The sequence below is a fragment of the Lissotriton vulgaris genome, chromosome 6 (genome assembly GCF_964263255.1).
Source record: "Lissotriton vulgaris chromosome 6, aLisVul1.2, whole genome shotgun sequence".
Taxonomy (NCBI): Eukaryota; Metazoa; Chordata; class Amphibia; order Caudata; family Salamandridae; genus Lissotriton; species Lissotriton vulgaris.
This window is the reverse complement of record NC_141694.1, coordinates 634,197,062-634,203,061: the sequence shown is the minus strand read 5'-3', so window position 1 is coordinate 634,203,061 and position 6,000 is coordinate 634,197,062.

Genomic DNA, 6,000 nt, shown 5'->3' with positions numbered 1-6,000 from the left:
TTGAAGCTAAGAGGAAGGAAACGTTGAACAGATTGTTCTTTACACAAGTGACAAGTGGACTTGCAGCAGCTGGCACACCAGGCAATGAGCAGGTACAGATTAACCAGGAAGTACTTGTATTAGCCTTATATGATAAACTCGAAAAGCTATATAAAAAAGAATTGGCAAAATGGTGGGAAGCTGAATCCCTCCAAAAATACATTGATGTGGGTCGTGTGCCTATAGGACTACATTGTAGCAGGGATTCTGCTCCTACACAGAACTGTGCATAGAGACTTGGAACGTCAGTGAATTAGGGTGTGCCACAACGCACCTTAGTATCAAACATCCCCTTTCAGACTAGCTTCAGTGTCTCATTGGCTCTTCCATAACACCAATGATTAGACAACCCAGAACATGGAACTTAGATTACCTCAGGCAATCTGGAACACATGAACACTCTTTCCTTATACTATCAAACCAGTTTAAAACAGGGAGTAAATGAAGACATGTGCAAGTTTGAAATGTTTACTTCTAATGCCGTGTTCTCATGCGAAGTATCTTAGCTAATACAAGCACACATATTATCAGCAACAAGATTATCAGCATAGTTACTATTCCATAAAATACAAAGGGAGAAAGCATGTTATAATGCTAAATGGAAACAGGTTTAAAATATACCTATATTTCACGCTCCCTTGCTAGTAGATTATTTTATATCTACGGAAGAAGAACTCACTGTTCAGACAAAGCTTACCAAGCAAGGCTGCTAATATAGAAAAACATATTATTCTCATGTGAAGCAAAACACTCTGCTAAACACTAAACATTTATTATAATGTGTGCTGTGTGCAAAAAGGCAGCAGAAAGGAAAAATGGCATTTAAACTTCTAATAAACTCATGTCAACTTACTACAGTGTGAATGCAATCCTCACCCCCACAACACCCTCCCTTGATCTGAGAACAGATAGGAAAGGGGCAAATTTGGAAAGCAGAGTTCAAGAACAACAGTCAGAACCAAGTTCAAATTGCCACCTGTGAAAAAACGGGAGCAAACTTCAAAAATAGAAAGTACTTCAAATCAAGCAATTGTATCTACGGGCATAGGGAAGTCAATAGGTCTAGGGTGAGGATAAGGTGGGAAACCAGGCGGAGGGTGGAGAGAGGTGTTAAGGTTGCAGGGAAGAGGCGGAATTGAAGGGTATGGGAGGGCATTCCCAGGAGTCAATTGGGTGTCATGAGAGGAAAAGGGGGCATGGGAGGTGTGTTGGGGGCTATTAGTTAGATCACAGCTTTCCAAACTTTTCATTTTGGTGACACACCTTTTAGACGATGTTCATCTTGTGGCACGGTAATGCGTGCAAGTGCACCTGGACCACCTAATGTGGATTCGGGGGGTTGTCCCCCGAGAAAATCTTGAAAAAACAGTGGGCAAATGGTTCATTTTTAAGCAAATTTGAGAAAGCAGGAAGGTTAATAAAGCAATTGCAAATCTGTTTTAACAAAGACAGTGACTGGCAAAACTGGGTGTAAGCAAGGTTAGGTTTGTGCCTGTCTCTTCTGGGGGTGGCACAAAGACTACTATAAGCCGCACCACGCAACATAGAGTCGCACGGGAGCCTTGTTATGAAAAGTTTCCAGATCCTGTCTGGCCCCTGAGGAATATTATCAAGCTAAGAAATATATGTTTAGAATTATCCACAAGAAGTAAGGGGCTTGTAAATTAAAATCTTTCCCCCCCTCATCATTTTAAATAGCAGAACAAACAAAAAAAACTATATTCATTTGACAAATCCCCAAAGCTTTGTAACATTCTATTTTAAAGGCATTTTCAAATGTCAAGCAATGTTTTTATAGGAGTTATTTGTGAAGCCGATGAGGGATCACGGGGTATTATTACATGAGGAGGGGGGAAGATTAGGGTGTCTGAGGGCCTAGTAGTAAGGTTACTAAGGGAGAAGGAGATAGTAGTTATTCGAGGATCCAACGGGATCTGGGGCGGGTGTACAAGAGGAGGTGGGGAATGGAGGCTGAGGGAGAAGTAAGAAAGTCAGGAGGAGGGGGGATGCTGATGAGGTAGTGGGAAAATGCATCTAAGAATCGAAGATTCCAATGGTATTTGGTGGGTCAGGGTACGGCTGGGTAGGGGACACGGAGTGAGGGGACAAAAAGGCATCTTGCATTTGTGAGGCTGGGAGGATAGAGGTAAGTATAGTTAGTAAGTATTGGGATAAGGAGCTGAAGTGGTGTTCAAAAATGGGGAGGTAGTTTTCGGAGGCTTGGATAAGGATCTTTCATGATTTGAAAATAGAGATGTCAATTTTACCGTGAAATTTGGGTTAAGGAGTAGCAGAAAGTTCAGACCATAAGGGATTTTGCAGTAATTTGTGATAGAAAGTTGGTGGAGAAAGATACTTTTCCATTTAGAGGGGCGTTTGGTGTAGAAGATATAGTTGGTTTTTATGATCGAGGTTAGGCTAAGGTAGTTGTCAACAAATAAGGTTTCTTGGTGGTGAATTAGAAGTTTGTGTTTAAAGTTTTTATTGCCATTTTTGGAAAGGTTTGGGGGTAAAGGATGGACCAGGAGTTAGGACCATGTCTAGTAATGGGCGAGTCCAGTGTCATAAGAGAATGGTTGAGGGGAGGCATAATGGATCCACTATAATGGTCAGAGGTGAGGGGAAGATGAACGGGAGGGAGATTGGGGTGGAGTACAATGGGGATGGGGAATAGGAGAGTGGGGGGTGGTGAAACGTCAGTGAAGGTGAAGTATCCAAGAGATAGTGGGGGCTATATAATGTGTTGTCTCGGGTGGCAGGCATTATGGGGGGAAGGAAGGTGGGAGAAGGGGGGATTCCAGGAGTAGAGGCAGTAAACAGGGTCAGTATGATGAGAACGGGGCGAATGGATGGTAGAACCAGCAGGGAAATAAAACGGTAGGGTTAAATAAAGAACAAAAAAAAGAAAAAAAAGGAGGGGGAAGGAGAACAAGACAGAGGGGTATAATAATGATATAGAAATCTGTGAGGCAATAGTAATAAACAAGTCAGTGAAGAACAGGAGATGAGAGTATGAGAGCAGCTGAAGATAAAGTGAGGTAGACCAGTTTGAGTGCACGCAGAGCGAAGATAAATAACAAAAATTACTACCAAATAAAAGACAAGATGAGATAAACAATAATGAATGCACATCGAGCAAAAAATAAAATAGCTGGATGGATTAAGTCAAAAAGGAAGGGCATACTGTTATGAATAGCAAAAAATAGATAGCTTAAAAACATAACAATAGATAAATTACAAACAACATAGACAGTCCAAAAATAAAATAGCAGGATGGGGTAAGTCAAAAAGGAGGGCATACTGTTATAAACAGCAGTAAATAATTTTGGTTTTGTATAGCTTATAGAGTTAAAAGTATCCAGAAATATTAACAGGTTGAACAATTATAGGATGGTTGTTCGGCCCAAGAAAAGGACTATTTCTAAATAAGGAGGGTACTGATTAAGTCAGTAGGGTAGGGTTCATGCAACCAGGGGGAAAGGGGGCTGGATTATGGCAGCTCCACAAACATAGATAGAGGGTTTAACTAAATAAAAATGACTCAAAAAAAGGGGAACAGGTAGTTAACATGGAAGAGGGTGGGGTGAATATATAATTGAAGGACAGGAATAAAAAGACTAAGCCTAAAAATAAACACAATGAGGAGCGTATTCAATTTGTTAAATCTCTCAGGTTGAATCCCTATAAACATAACTCCCTTTCAAGATGGCCACCGTAATAGTGGAGGGGGAGAGGCCTTTTCTCTTTCCACTTTAGGATAACATCTCAGCAGTATGTAGTGTTTCTCTGACATCACTATTGTCACTTATCTCCATCTGCCCACATTTGGCACATTACAGTATGCTACATCATACCTTGTTGGTGAATGAAAGGATGACTCAAAATGAATGGCAAGGGAGTGCAGTACCTACCAAATTGCTCATATTGTCTCTTATGAAGAGGAGTAGCCACAACTGGATTGAAAGTCCATGACATGAAAATTCTCCAACAAAAAAGAGCGCTGATGCCAGCTGGGTAGTGTTTGGGGAGGTGATTTAGGGCTGGTAAAGTGGATGTAGAGGAAGTGAAGCATATACATCCGGTGACTGATCTGCACAACGTAAAAGCAGTAAAGGCGGCAATCATCTCAGCTATTCCACTTGATCAAATTGGGTGATCGGAGCCAAATATTTAGTGTCAGCTTACCTCCTCTTCTTCCATTATTACATATCTGCGAACTGTTAAATACATGAGTGTAGGATGTGTGCTGTACAAGACCTTATTCAGTGACAGGTTAAATAGACCATGATGTTATACATGTATAATAGGAACACAGTTCACCCAAAGAGTGCACAGGACATATGTGTGACCTCCCAGTCCAAAATGGGCATTGTGACTCCAGGGGGGTGTAGGAAAGAACAAATGTTACCTCAATATTCTTTGACATTTAGACATATCACATTTTAACTCTGCAATGCACTAACATGACCTGATGTGCAAAAGTGAGACAGGTGTGCATGTTGAGGTACACTCCTTTAGAATATTAAAGAGACCACATCATACTCATGAAGCATGATGTCCAAAAAAATAAGGTCTAATGTAAACAGATTCCATAGTGAGACTCTTTTCAAAACACTCTGCACCATACTTATATCAGCTTGGGGAAGCCACCAATGAATGTGTCACTTAGAAACAACACGAGATACATACACAATTTTGCAGTATGTTCATCCAGAACGTAAAGATACTTTAACAACTGGCTGACAAAGAGTTTCTGTGTTTTTTTTTATTCATTTTTTAATAGACACACAGGTAATAATACCATACTTAACAAAAATTGCAGATAAACACAGTGCTCCAGTGTATCAACAGTAACAAATTATACAAAATAGTTACAAGAATTCAAAACAATGTTCACTGGCTGTTAGTTTTTACACGTTTGCCTGTTAAAGTGATATCTGGTTGATGTCAGAGCTGGGTTAACAGATGCCAACTGCTGCTGGTGACCAGTGGTCCACATGTAAAGGCCAGGAAGGCCACATGCAGCACTTTGGCCGGTAATTGCATATCACTGGTCTATACCAATGACATATACATGTAAACTTGTTGCTGTCCTCCTGTGCACTTGAATATGGTCATGTATGTCTCATTACAGCTGCTGACAGGATTTCCTAAGTGCAGCAGACAACACAATACTGGTGTTTGGGAGACATCCTGGCAGTGGCGTAGCAAGGTCAGGTGGTACCCGGTGCCAAAAATTTCTTGTCATCCCCCGCCCATATTGAAATTATTAAAATAAGGAAAAAAAAGATAGTTACACATATTTTTGCCATTTTGTCACCCCCCTCTGTAATAACACCCGAGGTGGCCCACACTCACTGCACCCCCTTTCCTTCGCCCACTAGCATCAGTCCATCAGGAAAGCATGCCATATAGTGTTGTAAACTATGGATACCCAAATCATCCACACCAACAAAGTCCTTGAGGAAGTACATTAGCAGATTCAGCTATTTTGGTGAAGCATCTAAAGTTGATGTGTAAAATGTTTCCAACATAATCAATAAGTGATGTGTGTGTCAAGTGTGTATGTTTGTATATAATTCATGCATAACATTAAGCATAGTGCCTCTTCCTTCTCAAGCTGCTGAATCGAGGTTCACATCTTCTGCCACACACACGAGGAGCCAGGTTCAACAGCTGACATTACAGGAATCTCAAAACAATACAAAGCTGTGGCTATAGCTAGTGAGTTTCGTTTTGCATTAGACATCTGCATTCAACCCCTCAGTGCTACTGTGTGAGCTGTCATGTGTAGGTGTACACAAAGCAGGTCCCATGTGAAACATCTGTTAATGCAAACATCATTTGACTTAACCCTTGTGTTGCCTCGCGTGGTATAATACGGTAAATATGCTGCACATTTTATTTCTCAGGTGCTGAGGACGATGAGGAAAATGAACCATCAACCACTGACAGGTGATG